General features: G+C 43.4%; 1 protein-coding gene across 2 annotated transcripts in view; it reads right to left on the reverse strand.

Annotated features, from left to right (window-relative positions):
- Positions 1–15791, reverse strand: part of HPGDS (hematopoietic prostaglandin D synthase) — a 63433-nt gene extending 47642 nt beyond the window's left edge. The window contains exon 1 of one of the 2 annotated variants that reach the window (XM_075265209.1): positions 15672–15791. The gene's annotated coding sequence lies outside the window, so the exon portion shown is untranslated. Of the gene's footprint in view, positions 1–15666 lie in introns of both variants that reach the window. The other variant, XM_075265200.1, reaches the window with a different exon arrangement.
- Between the last annotated feature and the right edge of the window lie 5776 nt (positions 15792–21567).

Raw genomic sequence — 21567 nt, forward strand, 5'->3', positions numbered from 1 at the left:
CGAAACCGTTTTTTTTAAACCGGACACAGAGTCGGACATGCAGTACTCTGTGTCCGGTTTAAAAAAAAAACGGTTTCACAGTGGACACCATAAAACGCTCACCAGCGCTCACGGCTGGACCCAGTCTGACAGCTTTGCAGAAGACGGAAACCTGAAAACGGAGTCCAGGCGCTAGTGTGAACCCAGCGTTAGTTAACAACTGGACTGCACTTTGAGTCTATTGTGATAAAAGCACATTAGAAATGTTTCTTGTTATTACTGTTAAGGGTAATATGTTTAGCAGTTTTTTGGCATATCCATCATATCGCTTAGGTAAGGGGGTACTGATATGACAAAGAGTTTCTCTTTTCATCTATGCTTTCTGCTCTTATCGATAGGCAATGTTAGGTAAGGGAAGAAGATTTGAATCTGTTTTTGTGGAAGACTCAAATGGCATAAACTATACAAACAATATGACTTAGAAGATACGAAATGAAATGCTTGAAAGAAATGTATAGCCCCTACTGACCTTAGACTGGAAAGTACTGAGACCCTGCCTCTATTTCATACACAATCTACTGACATTTTTATTGTTACAAGGAATTGAGTAAGTCTTATAAAAGGTTCCCCAATATGTACACCAATCTAACAAAAGATGACATGAAGACATAAGTAGAAATGGGATCAGGCCTTATGAGTCTATTAAAATCATCTGAAAATGTGGAAAACTAAGTTGTATTAAATCATAATTTGTACATGTCTTAACAGTATGTTACAATTCATCAGTATGAATTTACAGTGTCTAGTTTTATTTAAGAACCCTACTGAGGACTTCCAGGTGGAATTAGAGAAGCTAATATTTGTGGAACTAGTGAACAGATTTATATCTAAGGATGTGTGTATGTTTATGCTACAGAGAAACCCCATAGATACACACTTTATATGCTCTACAAATTGTACATAAGGGCCATTGTGGCAGAAAAGATTCTACAATTTACATCTCTGAAAATCTTGTCTATGGATTTACTAAATAAACTGTAGATGTTATATTTTAGAATAACACTAAATTGCCTTCCAATAATGTGGAGGAGCTCTACAGCAGTATCCCTATACAGCAGTATCCCCATACAGAAGTGTCCCTGTATAGCAGTATCCCTATACACCAGTATCCCTATACAGAAGTGTCCCTGTATAGCAGTATCCCTATATAGCAGTATCCCTATACAGCAGTGTCCCTGTATAGCAGTATCCCTATATAGCAGTATCCCTATACAGCAGTGTCCCTGTATAGCAGTATCCCTATATAGCAGTATCCCTATACAGAAGTGTCCCTGTATAGCAGTATCCCTATATAGCAGTATCCCTATACAGCAGTATCCCTATACAGAAGTGTCCCTGTATAGCAGTATCCCTATATAGCAGTATCCCTATACAGCAGTGTCCCTGTATAGCAGTATCCCTATATAGCAGTATCCCTATACAGCAGTGTCCCTGTATAGCAGTATCCCTATATAGCAGTATCCCTATACAGAAGTGTCCCTGTATAGCAGTATCCCTATATAGCAGTATCCCTATACAGCAGTATCCCTATACAGCAGTATCCCTATACAGAAGTGTCCCTGTATAGCAGTATCCCTATACAGCAGTATCCCTATATAGCAGTATCCCTCACAACATTTTTGACCTGAAGAGCACTTAAAGGGCCACCTCATTCACAAATCATAATCATTTTGGTATTTCAATTCTTACAACATAACACATAATTACTTCCTGTTTCATGGTAAATTTCTAAACCAGATCAGGCGCTCTGCAATAGACAGTCCTTGTGTCCCCACCTATGCTAATTTGTTTAGTCATTGATGGAAATGTGACTGGATTAAGAGAATTTTACAAAAGTAGGGAGAATTGATGTATAGGATTAGGATGTTCGCCCCGCTAGACTTTCATACGATGCTATAATTTTCCTGTTTCAACTGACTGGTTATTTTTCTCATCTTCCATTTGACATACAGTGGCCTCCTTTGGCCAATAGTCTTATATTCTTATTTTGGTACTTCTGTTTGGCCTATTTTTACACCATTGTTACAGTATTCTATAATTTATTAGTACAGTATATGATGTTTATATAGCATCCATAATTATCTTTTGATAATGGGTCCATGCAATTTGAAAGCACTTAGTTTAATTGACTACAATAGGTTGTTTTTTGTGTATGTTCAAAATTACCCCCTATGTTAGTGTAAAACTTAGTAGCGGTATGTCCATTATTATTATTATTATTATTATTATTATTATTATTATTATTATTATTATTCACCTCATTGGTGACACTATTACTGTAATACACTAATCGTAACCAAGTTTTGATAAATTACATTAATGATTCTTTTGTATTAGGGATTTCAATATGGTGTTTATGAATGATCAACTCTAGGCTAACATCATGACAGTATATTGTGATACACCTTTACACCAAGTGTCACATCTGGTAATCGAATGGTGTAGTAAGATGGCACGGTTAGATTTCAAGCATGTTTATGCATGATAATATGGTGTCATGATGTCAGCATGTGACACCCACAATGTTGGCCATTGATGTGAACGGCCACCTTAGATTGAAGGTATACCAATCTGAAACCTATCACCAATAGGGCCATTTGTACTCTAGTCTAGTCTAGTCTTCCAATGATTCTCTGGCTGAATGGAGGGGAAACAGATTTTATTTGTGATATAAGAAGTAGGCTTTTGCATTCACAGTTTCAAATAGCAATAGGAATTTAAGCAATTTCATAGACAGATTAGTAATAGGAATCAATAGGAGTGAGGGCATAGTTGCTGTTTGCATTTGAGACTGCTGCATTGCTGCGCATTTCAGCTATTCACATGTCGCAAAAAATACTCTGCTTCATTTTCAGCGACAAAATGGTCTTCTTTTGCACCGCCTTTTCTGCAACGTTTCAACTCAGTGGGACTCCGCCTTAACTCTGTTTGTACGTTAATGCTCGGTGACTTTTTCATATTTTCCCTCCCCGTCAAGGGCATAACTACCATAGAGGCAGCGGAGGCGGCTGCCACAGGGCCCAGGCCATTAGGGGGCCCGGTGACAGCCGCTACCGCTGCAGTGCAGGGGCCACTAAGGACATAATACTGTGTGCAGGGGCCACTAATGGACATAATACTGTGTGCAGGGCTTACTAAGGGACATAGTAGAGTGCAGAGGAGGGGGTCGGTCGAGGTCTTCGGCGTCGGTGTCGGTTGGGGGGAGGGCCCATGTCAAAAGTTCGCCACGGGGCCCTGCCATTCCTAGTTACACCACTGCTCCCCGTCTTCCAAAACTAACTTTTTAATATTTCTGTCGACATAGCTAAGTGAGGGCTTATTCTTTGTGAGATGAGCTGTACTGTCATTTTTCACCATTTTGTCGTACATATAATGTTTTGATTAGCTTTTATTTACATTTTAGGGGAGGGGCTATGTAAAGTGACACACAAATCTCTCATTATTTTTAGCATCCACTAGGTCTCAAGTAACTGTCTGCTTCACTGGCATTACCAATACTTTGGTTCAACGGCCCACAGCTACTTTCTAGTCTCAATTCTGCAATTGTCTTTAACAACACTGTCTCTAGACACCCTTTGCAAAATGGTATATTCTTCTAAATGGAAGCTTGTCCCTGGAGACTTATTCTTCTCTTTGTACTCCTGCAATGTGAGATTGCTGACATGCATTCACCAGTCTCGTTCTGTCAATATGGCGCTTCCCCCTCCTTCCACAGTAGGTAATGCATCGCTTCTCTGTCCTTGCAAAGTCACCACCCAGACACGTCACCCACTGCAGCACATCGGAGCTCCAGCAAGTAATAGACATCACACACACAAGGCACGTGGTTCACCTCTGGATTCCTCCTTAATGAAAATGGTGAAGTAAAGCAGGTCCGGTATTAGATTGACTCTTACAGTAGGGTAGAACAGTAACTTCTTCAGGCCTCTGGGCTATGTGAGTGAACAATGCATTTACATTGTTGTTGCAGATGCCCTGCCCAGTGCTGCATGTTCTTGTCTCTTGCTCACCAGGTGCTTCAGAAACCATGAGGTGCCCAGAGTAGATATTGCTTTCCTTGCTGCTACCATATTGCACAGCTGTCCCTTCCCACCTTGCATTGCTGGCTAATGTCCCTAAATGTTCCTTCGACAACAAGCTGACCTCAGCTCCTGCAAACCATCTTGCCTTAAGCTGTCTCCTTGACCTACAGAATGTGGGATGCCATCTCCTGCCCTGGGTATCGGAGGTAGCACTTCATGCCAAGCAAGCGACACCATGGGAAAGCAACACACCACTTCTCCCACAGTGAAACTCATGGCGAATCATTGTTATAACGTATAAAGTACATAATGTTCTCTAACACATTACACAACATAACCATTAAACGCTAGCATCAAGTTGCGATACACTAGCTTGGCTAACACTATGGTATGCTAAGGGTATGTTCACACGGTGGAATTTGTTTTCCACGTGTGAACATTCCGCATGGCTAGGCGCGACGGGATGCCGATGAAATGCATCAGCATTCCGGAGCAACATTCTGCTCCAGATTAGGCCCAAAAACACAGATCTGCTAGAGATTGCGGTTGGAAAACAATGGCAAATTCATGAAAATATATAATACATATATCTCAATATAGCCAATAAAGTAAACGTTATTAAAAATTAAATAAGCTACAGTGGATACATATATAAATAAAAAATAAATATATAAATATACCAATTAATAATATAAAGTCAAAATAAGATAAAGTGCAATGTGCCATTGCCACTAGTATAAATATGTGCTAAAGTGTCAAGTAAACCAGTGGTCCCCAACCTTTTTTCCACCAGGGACCAGTTTCAGCAAGACAATTTTTCTATGGCCCGGTGGGGGCAGGAAGGGGTGTGGTTGGGGCAGGGTTAAGCATGGGGGTGAATAACAATCATGTACATATGAAAACACAAGAGAAAGTGCAAACTAAATAATTTTTACTACTTTACTACATCTACTGATGACGGACACTGCAGGTTATGAAGATTGCTACTGATGACGGACACTGTTATGAAGATGGATACTGATGACGGATATCACTCCTAATGCTGCTATTAACTTCACTACAGCCTCACTACAGCTACATTACACGTCACAGGGACAAGTGACGTGTAATGTAGTTGCCCAAAGTTTGGTAGGCAAGGGCTGGTTGGAGGCAAGACCCACTGCATGTCCTGCATAGTACTAGAATCCCGGACATAGAGAGGGTCCCGGCTCAACCTCACACTTTGCTCATCTTATACCGATGAGCAACAACCAAGCGTCAGTGTTGTGGAGCACGTGGTGCGTGGAGCGGTGCAACATGCCCCGCGGGCCGGAAGTTGGGGACCCCTGAAGTAAACCACTTCATGCAGCATATAGGAGTAAATCAACCAGGTAACGCAGAGCATAAGCAAAGAACAGTAGAAAAAATAAACAACAAAAAACAAGTATACTGATGAAGACCGTGACCTCCACCACAGCCGTAAGGTATGATTCACCCCTGCTTCAGAAATTTTGCAGCTATCATGATTTAGTCATAGCTTATTTCCAAACCTTGTGAATATACACTGTATTTGTGCTGTGAACACAGAGAAATTGCACATTCAAATTACACCACTTTATTTCCCTATTGTATGAGTCATGCCAAATGCTATCCACAACACAATTCTTTGTCTGTGTCACATTATACATCTACTAGCATTGCATGCTAGTCCCATGCAGAGATAAAACCCCTCACTCTCCATGTTCCTTTCATATAGGCTAAAATCTCCATATTGACACAACCTACAAACCTGAATAACCCATAGGGGCTGCAGGTGGAGGTCGTGGCAGTTTCTTGGTATAACTGACTATGTATATGTATAAGTAAATTCACTTAATATATTTAATATGGTTATTTATGAGATTTATATTTATTGATCTTGCACCATATTTATTGTGGTTGTATATTTAAATATGAAGTTGGTAGGTTCTGTTAACTGCCATATCCTTTACCTTTAATATGATTTTGCATCTTTTTAATAGGTAATTGTTGGTATATTTATTGACATAATAAAAAAAATTTTTTTTGTTATATTTAGTGTGTATTTGGGGTTACATGCAGTATGTAGGTTGTTTATTAGTTTGTTAATGTACCTTATTTATTCAAGCATGGGACTGTGCTGGTAGACACATTTAGGACATTATTCTCATTAAAAGCATTTTGCCCATTTGAAACATTTACGGCATATCAACAGGATATACCATAAATGTCTAATAGATGTGGGTCCATATCTGGGATGTGCACCTATCTCAACAACAGGGAATACCTCTCAAGAACATGTATCTTGAGACTACACTTGACCACCTCTCCAGAGATGGGACCTGAATTTATAAAACACTAGCCTCTGCCCACCGCTTCGTCTGCGTGTTGTTGGCATGGATGATCCGCCTATATTCAGCAAATTGCTGCCATTGATGGTTCACCTGCTCTGGCATTTCGGCAGCTCTCAAGTTGTCCTGCTGCTGAACTTGTTCTTCACAATGTGCCCATGATTGTTCCAGCACCTCAGCAGCTTGCTGGGAAGCCATATAATGAGTGTGTTGTTGGCTTCAATGATCCCTCTCAGCTCCACTTGAGGAGAACTCTATTGACTTCTGACTACCTTTATAGCTCTCTTTTAGAATTTTTTACCGGCATGTTTAAATGTGCAAACTGTCAACTTGGATCAAAGTTGTTTTCTCATCCAATGGGTCAGCACACTGCCTGGAGCAGATCAGATAATATGCAAATGCATGTACAGAATGGACTGAGGTTTAGCTGAGGGTTTACATAGGGAGATAACTGACCTGGCTTTATCAGAACCTGAGAGAAGCTGCAGCCAAGAGCAATGTAATATGGTATGTGAACATAAATTCATAACAGTCGTGAAGCCATGTCATTTACTGGGATAAAAAGTAGCCTATGTGTTAATCGAGGTTACAAACTATGTGCCTAATTTCATTCAAATCAGTTCAGCTGTTTTATGTGATTGAGTAACAAACATCCAAACACACAAACTTTCACATTTGTAATATTAGTAGGATAGAATAGGATTTATGGCATATCCTGTGGTTATAGCATAAATGTTCATAATGAAGAAAAACCTTTTTGCTATAAAGCTGTGATATCCTGTTGGGTGTTCACTTTTTATTTTGGGTTTTCCTGCAGAAAGTCAACCCATGATGTTCATTAGTTTACCGACAGTGTAATAGACAGCATAAAGTGCCTGTTAAAGTGCTGCTAAAGTAGGGCCCCTTTGTCTTATACTAGGCTTTTTCTGTGTTTGTACTTTTGTATGCTTATAAAGTAAGACCTACAGTAAGCATTCAATGTACCAATTATCAATAGAATTGCAAATGCTTACTTTGCTTTTCAGTAGGTGCACTTTTACAATAATTGCTATATTTTATAATACAACAATGTTGTAATCCAACTACTTGTGACAGTTAGGTATAGTGCTCATAGTCAGATACTAGACCATGCCATTCTATGTAACCCATAAAGAGACAATATTTCCAAGAACGCCAACATTAATGGAGTTTTCTGGGATTTAAAGGGGTTGGCCACTTTCAGACCAATATTGACAAACAAATGTACAATAAAAATTTATACAATTTTCCAATATATTTTGTGTATCAATTCCTCACGGTTTTCTAGATTTCGGCTTGCTGTCATTCATTCTGTTACTTCTAGAGGATAGAACTCTAACCATGGTCATGTGATTTACGGTCCATGGTCATGTGATGTACACACAGGTGCACAGCTGATTACCAGGCAGTTCTCTGATTATTGTGCTGTGACTCTACTGAGCAGCACCTGTGTGCTCATCACATGACAATGGACCATAAATCACATGACCATGGTCAGAGTTTTATCCTCTAGAACAGACCTGGGCAATGTATGGCCCACGGGCCACATCCGGCCCTCTGACTACTTCTATCTGTCCCGCATAGCTAGTGGAAGTTTTTTCAAGGACCTGTGATGATGTCATCACAGCCTATCACAAGGATACGCTATGACTCGTTAGTGGACTGTGTGCTTGCTGCAAGCTGCCGGCAATGGAGGCTGCTGGATGATAAAGAGAGAAGAGGCAGCATGTGTGAGCAAGAGGGGGGAACTAGGGGCAGATGTAGGGGGAAGTTCAACTGAATGCATATGGAGGGGGGACATTAAACTAGGGGGCAGATGTTCAAAGGACCTGTGATGATGTCATCACAGCCTATCACCAGGATAGGCTATGACTCGTTAGTGGGTAGAGCCACACGGGACTGTGCTTGATGCAAGTTGCAGGCAATGGAGGCTGCTGGATGATAAAGACAGAAGAGACAGCATGTGTGAGCAAGAAGGAGGACTAGGGGCAGATGTAGGGGGGCAGTTAAGCTGAATGCACATGGAGGGGGCACATTAAACTAGGGGGCAGATGGAGCGTGACATTAAACTGGGGCAGCTGGAGGAGGATATTAAACCATGGGAGGTAGCTGCCCCAGGTTAATGTCCCCTCTAGTTTCTGCTGGTTTATACTGGGGCACCAGGAGAGGGACTTAATACTGTGGGACATTTAGAGGGAAACATTATAATGTGGGGGGTATAGTGTTAGGGTGACTGTAGGAGGATTTTACTATGTAGGGCACATGGAAAAATGATTGAGAATGGGCGAAGTCAGCGGAGAAGTGGGTGGAGCTAAATTTGCCATGACACGCATGGCCCTCTAGAACCGTTACAATTTCTCATGTGGCCCCATGGGAAAATTAATTGCCCATCCTTGCTCTAGAAGTAACAGAATGAATGACAGCAAGCCGAAATCTAGAAAACCGTGAGGAATTGATACACAAAGTATATTGGAAAATTGTATATCTTTTTATTGTACATTTGTTTGTCAATATTGGTCTGAAAGTGGCCAACCCCTTTAAGTACTGATGACCTCTCTTTAGGGACCCTCACACCAGCTATTTGCAACAGCAGCACTCTGGTGAGCCCCATTTCTGGGGCATGTGCCCAGGTCATTTTTTTTTATCAATGTCCGTTCACGAGCGCCGGAGGAGGATGGGACCCGAGGACATCGGAGGAAGAAGAGGCGTGGATGAAGAAGACGGCACACCCTGAATGCCCGCCCAGCGTGCTCGTTCGGTAAGTAGATCACATTCTTTTTTAGGGTATTATTTTAAAACGGGGGGGGGTAGTTTAATATAACATTTACGGTGCCTGAATAGCTTTTTTAAAGGCTATTCACACATATGTGGGGCTCTATCAGCATGATTTTGCTGATAGAGCCCCTTTAAAGAAGTCACTCCAGCCATTGTTGTACCCCTATTCTATATTTTTAGGAATTCTCTAGTGACTGGTACAAGACAACCAACAACTATAAAGCGCTGTGAAATAAACCATGGCAACGCATCACAGTTCTTCCCTCGGCGCTTTAAACAGAAAGTTCACAGCATTTTCCTCTGCAGACTTTGTTTCAATTATATCTATGGGCAAACTGCCGGCATTTCCATAGGTACTGTATAAATGACATGCTGCGATTTCCAAAACCACGCCAGTTTTAGAAATACCAGTGTGTCCACGCGGTGGTTTTTTCGCAAGAATCCCATCAATTTGCAGTAACTGTAAAATGCCTTTCTTCCGTTGGCAAATCGCGACGTTTCTGACTTGTTGAACTCTGGCCTAAAGGAGTTAAATCTGTGTAATGTGGAGAAATAGGCATTTAAGGGAAGATTTGATAAACTCGCATAAATATATAAATGGTCCATACAAAAAATATGAGGAAAAGTTGTACCATGTAAAATCTCCTCAAAAGACAAGGGAGCACTCCCTACATCTGGGAAAAAAGGTTTAATCACTTCAAACAGCTTCAAAAAAGGATCAGATGCCTTTTTCGAAAAAAATAACATTGATGGTTATGGAAATGCATACAATGTTTTACCTTTTCCCATAGCCTGGTTGAACTTGATGGCCATATGTGTTTTTTCAACCGTACTATATAATGAATTAAATGGTTGGTTGTAACAAGATTATCTAACACAATCATACTGGAAACAATCCAATAAGTAAGCTTTAACTTGAACATCCCACTACTGGTATGTGAAAAGAATTCCCACAGTCTTCAAATTAGATTTTAGTATCAAGTAACATATGTAAATATTGTGACATGTAAATGTGTAATTTGTGTTTCACACCTCATTCTGCAATGTATCAATGTTTACAAAACACAAACTTCTTAACATTTTGCACGGTAAAGAGGAACACACAGGGCAAATACATGCCACAGAAGTGATTCCTTTTCTCAAGACCACTATCTTTTAGCCACAGAGCACAGAGCTCCTGTAGCTCTGGAGAACTCATCATCGTCGTGTATTTCATGCGTTTCCATTCAATTGAATCTCTGCCATAACATTTCCTAGAATTCAGTGGCTCCACCTAACTTCTCCTGACCATTTCATCTAAAGGGACGTCCATATTACCATTGTTAATGTCCCTTGCTGTCTTCTGTTGCAGAGAATGGCCACAGACTGATTTTGAGTTTGTTCCCTTTGACACTAAAGTAAACAACATGATAGACACTATCTGCCGGGAGATAAAGTCAAGCATGCAGGTTTTCCCCACAGCACTTTTCACAGAAAGTTTACAGAGTCTACCTCAAAGGCTGGGTTCACACCAGTGCTTGTACTATGTTTGGGAATTCTGTTCCCTTCTCCGCATGAAAAATGCAGAGAGAAAAGTGCTGCAAGTTTTAGTTTTATTATACAGGTTGTTACGGTCATACCAAATATGTAATTTATTTATTTTTAGTTTTTTACCTGATGAATGATATTGTATGAGAAAAGGAAATTTGTGGGAATGGGGGGGGGGGGGTGAGAGATTTATTGTTATTTTAATAGTTGTGAATTTTTTTTTCCTTTTTTGCTTTTTCTCACTTTTTTTCACATGTATTGCAGCATATACAGACTGTCAGTCTATGCAAAATCATAATCCATTGTGCTGGATTTTTACTATTTTGGATTAAGTTTATGCAAAATCATAAGCCTAAGTGAACGATCCTGCCTTTGTTACAGGCCTCATTTAAACCCAGGAACGTATCTAGCGCTGGGCTGTCGTGACAATATATCGGCATTTCCTGGGGGAAGGAAAGGGTTGATAACAGGCAGAATATGTCAGGAATCTCCTTAGATGTTTTGGTGTCAGGTGGGTTTCAGATGTATCATAGTGCTGGTAACAGTTCCTGGTGGCATCGCTCAGCTGCTGAGCAGGTGCCATCATTACGTAATAGTAGTCATGAAAGGATTCAGTGACCTGCATTGAGAAACTGATATCCTGTGGTGGGTCGCTATTAGTCTTCTATAGCAAAGCAGGGACTTTACACTTATCTGCTCTGTCATAGGTGATCAGTTTATACAGTATTGGTGTACATAACAGCTCCCTGATCCGAATCATCAAACAAAAGCCTAGTGCTCTGGATCCCAGGGCCCTTTTGGGGATAGAACCCTTGGACAATTGGCTAGACTTCCCCCACCCCATGCTGGCCCTGGAGGCCAGGAGTGCCACGTTGCAGATAAAGACTGTGAAAGGGACAGCGCTCAAACAGTACTGCAACCACTTCATTCATATAATTATTGGGAGTCCCAAAGGTCAGAACCCCACTGATTATAAAGTGATGACCCTTTTAATATACTGTGAGTTTATGACATTGAAACAGACAGTTTTTAACAACACTGTGGGAAGGGTAACTCAGCTAATAAAATGCTTGTAAATATGTCTTAAAAATGCTATTCAGAGTTATGCAACATTTAGCTGCTCGAATAAAATACATTAAAATACATAACACACATTTTTCATGGATGCCATACATATCTATTCATTTTAATGTGTTTATTCATACGTCATATGTACTTCAGAAAGAATGGTAGATCCGCGACTCTTGTCTGTATTCTTTCATAAAATTTAACTTTTAATCCATTTCGTTAAAAATACATGAGAAAGTGCAGAAAAGTCAGAGAAAAAAGTGCACAAGAGCTATGACTAAGGGACAGTAGGGTCCTGAAACGCATCAGCTAACATGCTAATATGCTAATATGCGTTTTTTATTAGATTTTTTTGTTTGCACTTTTTCTCTGACTTTTCTGCACTTTCTCATGTATTTTTAACGAATAACGAATGGATTAAAAGTAAAATTTTATGAAAGAATACAAGACAAGAGTATTTTTGATTACTCAAGTCTTCCACAACCCAGGAAGCATTGGATCGTGCACCTTGGCCTGATAAACGGTGAGCTGAATTTCTATACTATTTTCTATTGTTATACGTCATATGTGCTTTTTTATGGACTGTAGGCCTGCAAAAAACACCAGAAGCATGCCTTTTTTTTTCACTAATGCATCACATCAATGAAAGTCTATGGGTCCGCAACGGCTGCGATCTTTTCCGCAAAGTGGGGATGGGATTCGCTGCGGGCAAATCGCGGTGTTTCCGGTCCTTGGGGCCCTGGCCTAAAGCCTAAAAGGCTGAGGTCCCATGGTGTGAAAACGCAGCTTTTTTGTTTTATATTTTGCTGTGTTTTTTTGAGCTAAAGCCAAGAATGGTTACAAAAGAAATGAGAAATATATAGAAGGTCTTATACTTCTCCCCTCTGATCAATCTACTCCTGGCTTTGGCTCAAAAAATGCAGCAAAATCTGCAACATAAAACGCTGCATTTTCGCAACATAGGGCCTCAGCCTAAGACTGGTATCTCCTACATCATTCTTAATAAAATCCCCAACTGGTATCAGGCACATATGAATGATTAAGAGGCTAGGGCCATGGTATTTTCCCTTCAACCAGACTTGCTCTTTACTCACCTTCACAAAAGGGGCATGCGAGGCGCACAATTTGCAATGTGGTGCAGCAATGTGCACCACATTCAGGGCCAGAGTTGGGGGGGGGGGGGCACACTTGGCCTGCAGTCGCATTGATAAATGAAAGGTCCCGGGGTCATGTGCTGCAAAGCCCCTTTCCAGTAGAACCCTGCCCAGGGTAGGCCTGTAAAAGTAAACATTTTCACTTTCATTGCATTCGGCAGTGGCGTAACTACTGGGGAAGCAGCGGCGACAGCTGCTACCACTGTGTTTTTTTTTTAACAGGCCCTACTTACTTACCGATCCTGGCAGGGGCCGGGATTGGTAAGTGACACCGCGGGCCCCGCAAACATCATTATTATACTCAGGGGTCTTTTCACACCCCCGAATATAATGATAATAAATTATTACTTACCTCTCCACGCTCAGCGAAAGCTTCGGGGCCTACTTCTGTGACGTCTCAGATGTCACATGACCGGGGCCTGCGTCCTTATGCATCATGACGCAGACCCCCGGTCACATGACGTCCCTGACGTTATTGAAGATAGCCGACAGCAGGGAGCGCAGGGATAGGTAAGTAACAGTGTTTATGTTTGTATCCCTCTCTCGGTCTCCAAATATTATACTCTGGGGTCTGAAAAGACCCCAGAATATAATAATTGTTAATGGGTGTCCACAATGGAGCATAATACTGGGTGATGGAGCCACTATGGGGCATAATACTGGGTGAAGGGGCCACTATGGGGTATAATGCTGTGTGCAGGGGCAACTATGGGGCATAATAGTGCGCGCAGGAATGTGTGTGTGTGTGTGGGGGGGGGGGGGCGTTGGTCAGGGGGGCCCCAAGTCAAAGGTTCGCCACGGGCAACCGCCATTCCTAGTTACGCCACTGGCATCCGGCATAATCTTTTGGCCATTTCTGGCCTGTAGCTGATGTCACACATTCTGAGCGTCACTGCTGAAGCCTGTGATTGGGCCTCAGGGGTTATGTGGGGAACGCTGGCAGAACTGAAGAAACTGTAGCAGCATGAGGATGCCCAGGAGAAGTAAGGCAAGGTGAGTATAATTGTTATTTTCCCTCACCTTCCCTAGGACTCCGATTATTATACTCGGGGAGATCCCAAAATATAATAATAGCACTGAAACACATGGGCAAACCTCACAAATATTCATCAATACAAAATTCAATGAGTTCACCTGAAGCTGCTCGAGACTCTGGGGAGTATATTATACTGTGTGGGACCACAGCGGAGCATTATACTGGGGGGTCCTCTGGACAGCATATTATATTGTGTGGGGCCACTGTAAAGCATTATACTGTGTGGAGACACTGTGGAGTGTTATACTGTGTGGGACCACTGTGGAGTGTTATATTGCGTGGGGCCACTGTGGAACATTATGCTGTGTGGGGTCACTGGGGAGCTTTATACTGGGGGGCTGTGTGGGGAGCCTATGATACTGTGAGATATAGCCTTCTGGACTGTGGGGGGACCTATTATCCTATTATTAGCCTATTACACCTCTCTGTGGAGTATATTCTACAGAGAGGGGCTTCTCTGAAGCATATTATACTCTGTGGGGTCACTGTGGAGCATTATACTGGGGGGATGCTGTAGGGAGCCTTTTATACTGTGGAGAAGGGAACTTTTTTTAAGGGTGGTGTAATTGTTAAGTGTGCTATTATTTATAAAGGGGCCTATTATTTACAAGGGAGCGGTGTTATTTTTAAGGACTGACTGTTACTGAGACTGTTACAGAAAGGGGGACTATTACTGATACAGGGCACTATTTCTAAGCAGTAACTATCCTTTAATTGGGGCACTGTTACTGATAAGGTTGTAATATTATTTATCATTTATAAGAGCACTAGAAATGATAAAGGTATAATATTATTTATAAGCAGGGATTATTATTTATAAGGGGACCCTATAATAACTGAGGACTGGGTGCAAAAATCTATTAGGTGTTACAAAGGTGGTGATTAGAATTGTGTCTGGACATATGAGGGGGTTTGTTATTACTGTTTAGGGGGCAGAAAAGAATTTATTAAAGGTGTTACCACCAGAAGACGATGATGTTGTTTGTATCAGCATTTGGGGCTTCGCTGTTAATATTGTCCAGGGCCACACTTTGTCTAGAACCAGCCCTGACCACAGTAACACTCACCGACTCCACAAAATACATAGATAGTGTAGATTTGTTAATAAATTCTCCGCAGCCTGTCTTTGTTACCCGTAGAAACTAGTCACAGTGTAACTTTCATTTTTCAAAAGCAAAATAAAAAATGAAATACGTGCAGGTTGTTTGCTATGGGGAACAAAGACATCCTGTAATGTTTTAGGTACAAACCTATAGTCAATATATATTGTGCCTTATAAAAATATTTCAACTGCAAAATATAAGAAATGTAAAAATGTTTACTGCTGGGGCAGACAGCTTAAGTATATGTCTGTGAATGAATGGTTCTGTCTGTGTGTGAAATGACTATGTGGACATAACACAGGCACAAGCAGTCATTATGTAGCCTACATCATGAATGTTCTCTGTGAGAACCTGTCTGTCCCAGCGTCACGTCTGTCATATACCTCACTACTGCCAAAAATTACAAAGTGCATCGTGACAACATGCCTGACTGCAACATTAGGGTTACAGAAAAACTCCACCAAGACTTCAGAGATCTAGTGATCTAATGCATATTGTAGTCAGGGGAGTTATCATTGATTTGTCAAAAATGACCCAAAATTTATGGCTAGAAAAGAATAAGAGCACATGTGTTACCTCACAATCCCGAGTCTTCAGAAGTGAGAAGCGCTGCAACTTGGTTTGTAAGCCTAAAGCAGTTGATTTTGATGGACTGAGGTTTCTTTTCACCTCCCTGACTATCACTAAGTCTGGCCACACAGACAGAAGGAACTTTGAACTGTTCCCTGCAATAACTACATCCACCCACACTAAGGATCTGGCTTTCATTACTCAATATTGCCCCCTAGAGGACTGTCTGTACAAACAACATTTGGTATATCATTTAGTCAGCTGAATTATACGGTTAAACTAGGTCATTCTAAAAGCATATCGGATTTTATTTTTTGCCAGTTTTCAGAAAAAAAAAAAAAGAAACTTTTGCTTTACCAGACAGTTAATAAAATGTATTCTTTCTTTAGCAAATGAAATTGAGCTTTATATTTCATCTGTACTGTACCTGTATTTCTGTGCCCTTCAAATAAATGTTGATGTAACGAAACCTGACACATTGCAGATACTCAACATCATTGAATAGGGCTGAACGTTATAAAAGGGATTTCCTGGATTAAATACAAGGCCTGTGGCTGCTTACATGTAACTTGCTTCCAAGTAATAACGATGCCATATAGTCAAGGTAACAGGAGTGAGAATGGTCCTCCTCACTGTGAAGCATGGGATTTTTCAAAACAAAAAAAACAATCGGACCTTGATTGATGAAAAGAATCCTAAAGGAGTTTATTTCAGGAAGTCCAGTTTTAACAAACAAATAATTCTTCAGAAAATCTCCATAGTGTGTACAACAAACACCTTGTACCTCAGGCTGCTGTAGTCTCATAAACTATTCATCATGTGAACTTCACCCACACATACCCAGCTTTCTGGAAATTGGAATCATTTTATACCTTAGACATTTCCCATAATCCTCTGCAGTTTTCCCTATAAAACCCTGGAGTTGCTGCAGACTTGCTTCTTATAAGATCAGGGCAGACACACCCCAATGCAACGCCACTACAGCAGGTAAATATACAAAAAAACACTGTATAAATCCATGTTAACGTGAACAATTCCTTAGTGTTAGTATATGGTTCCCAGATGGTAAGACAAGAAATAGTAGGAAAATAGAGCATTAGGTGGCCAGTCTAATGAGGAAAGAAAGGAATAAGAAACAGTAATAGAACATTCACACAGAGATATTACCAGACCTGGGGACTCCTGTACCACCACTAAGGTTACATAGAGGAAATCACATGTAAACATAACACAAAACAGTTTACACTCCCCCAATGTGCAGGGGATGCTGACCATACAAAAAGATGGCTGCTGGTAGAAATTGACAAGTTTACTGGAGCCTTATTGACTTTTCTCTGATGGCAAAAGACATGGATGATAGGGTACATTTACATGGAGGAATATGCCACGGATTTGGGAACAGATTCCGCCACCCCTCACCCACTGTATTATATGCTCCTCATTACGATCCTCCATCCCACTGTATTATATGCTCATTACGACCCCCCCACCCCACTGTATTATATGCTCATTACGCCCCCCCCCCCACCGCACTGTATTATATGCTCCTCAGTAGACCTTCCACTATATAATACTAGCTGGTACCCGCGACTTCGTCTGTGGTGATTGTAGAAGTGTGTAAATAGAGTTGCGGGTGAAATTTTAGTAGTGTGTAAAAGGTATGGGATATGAATGTTGGGTAATTGAGAGACTACGTGAGGCTTTTTTGATTAACGTAGTTTTTATTTGAGCTGCTATACATTGTTTTCCAAAAGTGTACATAGAGGGTTTGGGACTGAGGTCTCTCAAGTTAATACACTTCGGTAATGTGTGTGTTTCACAGTGTGTATATATATATATATATATATATAATTTTATTTTAATGGTAATGAGTTTTGCAGGCTGCATCCAGCAGCTTGCAAAACAATACGGTTGTACAAAAGAATGCAATGCATTGCAATCCTAATGTATAGTTGGGGCCGGGAGCATAGGAACTTTGCAGAGGCCCGCCATGACAGGGATTTGTCTTGTCATGCCTTTGCAAAGTCTGCAGCGCAGTCAGGGTTAATGTCCTCTGTGTGACTTTCCTATTTAGGTTCATCTTCAGGGCAATGGGAGTGTTTGTTTTGATTATAGGACCTATTTAACCCCCCTTTGTTCCTCCCTGATGCTGGTCACTCTTACCTGGGACTTTCAGCATCATGTCATCCCCGACGGACGATGAGATCCTGCAGGACTCCATCAGGCGACTTTCGGCCCTCCATGGCACGGCTTGGCTGCACGATACTCTGCTTGCAGCCCTCCCTCCACCTTCACCTCCAGCTGCTGCCCGGCGGACTAGGACGTCCCGCCCACCTCAGCGCCTGAGCCCGTCCACTTCTCCTGTTCGGCGGCGCCGTGCACGGAGCCCCTCACGGGACCCGCCGGCTCCTGTGCCTCCTTCCGGTGATCCTGCTCCAAGCCGGGAGGCAGGCCAGGGCCGACGGAATCCATTTGCACGGCGTCATGGTCCTCCCCACGCTGCCGGACGCAAAGCCCGTGCTCCGCCCACTTCCTCTGGAGCCCCGCCCTCGACACCGTCGCGGCCTGATGACGCGGCCGCGACTTCCAGGACTGGATTGTGGCCTAGCCGGAGAAGCAGGCCTGAAGCCCTGCCTGCGGAGGCGGAGCCTCCTAGACGTCTTGCCCGGGTGACGGGCTCTCCCTCTCCTGCACCGCAAGCCTCCAGGAAGCACGGCAGGGTACGCCGTACCACTGCCTCTGCCAGCATGAGGGGGATGGATCCCCCTCCTTCCACCTCTGCCATGCCGGATCCTCTGCCTGCTGCTCATGCGTCGTGTCAAGATGGATTACCGCGGTCACCCGTGGCCGCGCTTCAGGATCCAGTTCCCCTGGGCTCTGCTGGATGTGGTCCTGTCCGCTGCGGCCGTCCAGCCTCCACCCATGATCTGCCGGATTTGCCATCTTCTGCCAGTGAAGAGGACGACAACTACAGGGACGACCCTCAAGAGGTGGACGATTCCAACATCGCGGCTGCCTCGGCGCTCCACCGGAGCCAGCCTGGTGAGTCACAGCATTTCATTCCTAATTCGCGGTTAGGGCTCCCCCCTCCCCTGAACCATACTGGCCCTGCAGCTGTTCCTCCCCCCCCCCTTGATCCGTTATCTGATTTGTTTGATTGTGCTCGCCGTTTTATGGATAGTTATGCTTTGTCACGTAGTTTGCCTACCCCTGCAGTGGCATGGGTTGCCCTGGGTCCGGCTCCTCCTCCTGCAGTGTCTACTTCTGTTTTGCCCTCGCAGCCCCCTGTTCTTGCAGGGGCAGGGGATCCTGTGCAGGCGGAGGCGTCGGTTGACCCGGTTCGGCTTGATGATGCTGCTAGGGGAGAAATCTATGTTTGCTTTGATGGTCCCTTGGGGGCACATGTGAAACAGGAGATTAGAGAGAAGATATGGCGAGATGAATACATTGAAATATTTTCTCTCTTGCCTCTTGAGAAGTTTAACCTGGATCGGGTCAAACTGACGGAATCCAAGAAGGAAGAGGAGGAAAGGCGACGGTATCGTTTGATTCCTCGCACTTTCTCAAATTGGTCGCAGGCTTTTAACATTCTAGCTAGCATTATTGGTGAGAGGGCGCCCCAGAATTGTTCTGCTTTATTTTGTTATCAGGACTCCATTGCTGAGGCCTATCGTGTGTATGGGGGAACTGCATGGCTCCGTTATGACGAGCAGTTTCGTCAGAGAAAGGCGGTTCGTCCATCCATTCAGTGGGATCAGAAAGACATAAATTTATGGGTTCGTCTTATGGTGGCGGCTAGGCTACCTCCTCAGCCTTTTCGGTATGGTACTGGGGCGTCCTCTACGGGACAGGCGTCCTCCACGGTGCAACGTCCCGGGTGTTGTTGGCAATTCAATGAAGGGCAATGTCGCTTCGGTGGCACTTGCCGCTTCAAACATGAATGCTCACATTGTGGGGGATCGCATGCAGCATCCCAGTGTTTCAGAAAGCTCCGAGCCAAGCAGTCAGAGACTGCTTCAAAAAGGGAGGACACCGGTTCTTCTAGAACCGATGCTTCCTTACCTAAGTAAGTACCCAGATCGCCAGTCAGCCCATTTTCTGTTGTCAGGGTTTAGGGATGGTTTTGTTATTCCTTCGGTTGTTCCACCTTCTGTGCCGTGTCGGCAGAATTTGAAGTCGGCTCGTTTGCGTCCTGATGTGGTGTCTGACAAATTGGCTAAAGAGCTTTTGCTGGGTCGTATTGCTGGTCCTTTTGTTGAACCCCCATTGCATAATCTGCATATTTCTCCGTTAGGTGTAGTACCGAAGAAGGAGGCGAATAAATTTCGCCTAATCCACCACCTGTCATTCCCTAAGGGTCTGTCAGTAAATGATGGTATTGACGAGGAGTTCTGCTCTGTGTCATACGTGTCATTTGACCGGGCGGTGGATTGGGTGAGACGCTGCGGTTCTGGGGCCCTTATGGCCAAGGCGGACGTGGAGTCTGCGTTTCGCCTCCTTCCCATTCACCCGGATAGCCTCTTTTTGCTTGGTTTTCGTTGGGAGGGTGCTTACTATGTGGATAGATGCCTTCCCATGGGTTGTGCAATTTCTTGTTCGTACTTTGAGAGGTTTGCCACCTTTATTGAATGGGTAGTGCGAGTGGATGCACAGTTGAGCTCCATCTTGCACTACCTGGACGATTTCCTCTGTATTGGTCCTGCAGGTTCGACTGTGTGTGCGGTCCTTTTGTCCACCTTACAACAGGTGGCTTGTCGTTTTGGCATCCCCCTCTCTCCTGAAAAGACAGAAGGACCGACCACGCACTTGAAGTTTTTGGGCATTGAAATTGACTCTGTTGCAATGGAATGCCGATTGCCATTGGACAAACTAGAGGATTTGAGGAAAGGTTGATCAGTTGATGTCTTATCGGAAAGTGCGGCTGCGCCAGTTGCAGTCAGTTCTTGGTAAATTAAATTTCGCTTGCAGAATTATCCCCATGGGACGGATATTCTGCAGGCGTTTAGCACAGGCGACTGCTGGGATCTCTGGTCCGGCGCATTTTGTTAGGATCACCGCGGAGCACAGAGCTGACTTGCGAGTTTGGTCATCCTTTCTATCTCACTATAATGGCAGATCTGTCTGGCAGGATACTTGGAGGGATAATTCTGATCTCTCCCTGTATACTGATGCATCCGGTAGCTGCGGCTTTGGAGCTTATTTTCAGGGCCGATGGTTTTCAGGCGTATGGCCTGCGTCATGGATACAGGCTGGCTTTACTCGCAATCTCACCTTGCTGGAGCTCTTCCCTATCGTTGCTGCTCTTGAGGTTTGGGGGCCACTGTTTAGTAATAAGCGGGTTCGTTTTTGGTGCGACAATTTGTCAGTTGTGAATGTTTTGAACAGTTTGACGGCTTCTTCACCTCCAGTCATTTGTCTGGTTCGGCATCTGGTGCTTAACTGTTTATCTCTTAATGTTTGGCTGTCCGCGCGCCATGTCCCAGGTGTGTCTAATTCTATTGCGGATGCTCTTTCTCGCCAGCAGTTCCAGCGTTTCCGGGACTTGGCTCCAGAGGCGGCTCTTCGTGGGACCCCTTGCCCGGGACACCTCTGGGACCTGGCGTTCGGCGGGCCCTGAATCTGGTGGGTCGGTCTCTTTGTTCAGCCACATGGGCTGCTTATGTCCGCTCGTGGCATGAGTGGTCTACGTTTTGCAGTTCGGTAGGGCATGACTGTTATTCTGGTGCTCCAGTTTCTTTGGTCTTGTCTTGGTTAGGTTTAGAGATGAGCGAACAGTGTTCTATCGAACTCATGTTCGATCGGATATTAGGCTGTTCGGCATGTTCGAATCGAATCGAACACCGCGTGGTAAAGTGCGCCATTACTCGATTCCCCTCCCACCTTCCCTGGCGCCTTTTTTGCTCCAAT

Source organism: Leptodactylus fuscus, chromosome 1 (genome assembly GCF_031893055.1).
Source record: "Leptodactylus fuscus isolate aLepFus1 chromosome 1, aLepFus1.hap2, whole genome shotgun sequence".
Lineage (NCBI taxonomy): Eukaryota > Metazoa > Chordata > Amphibia > Anura > Leptodactylidae > Leptodactylus > Leptodactylus fuscus.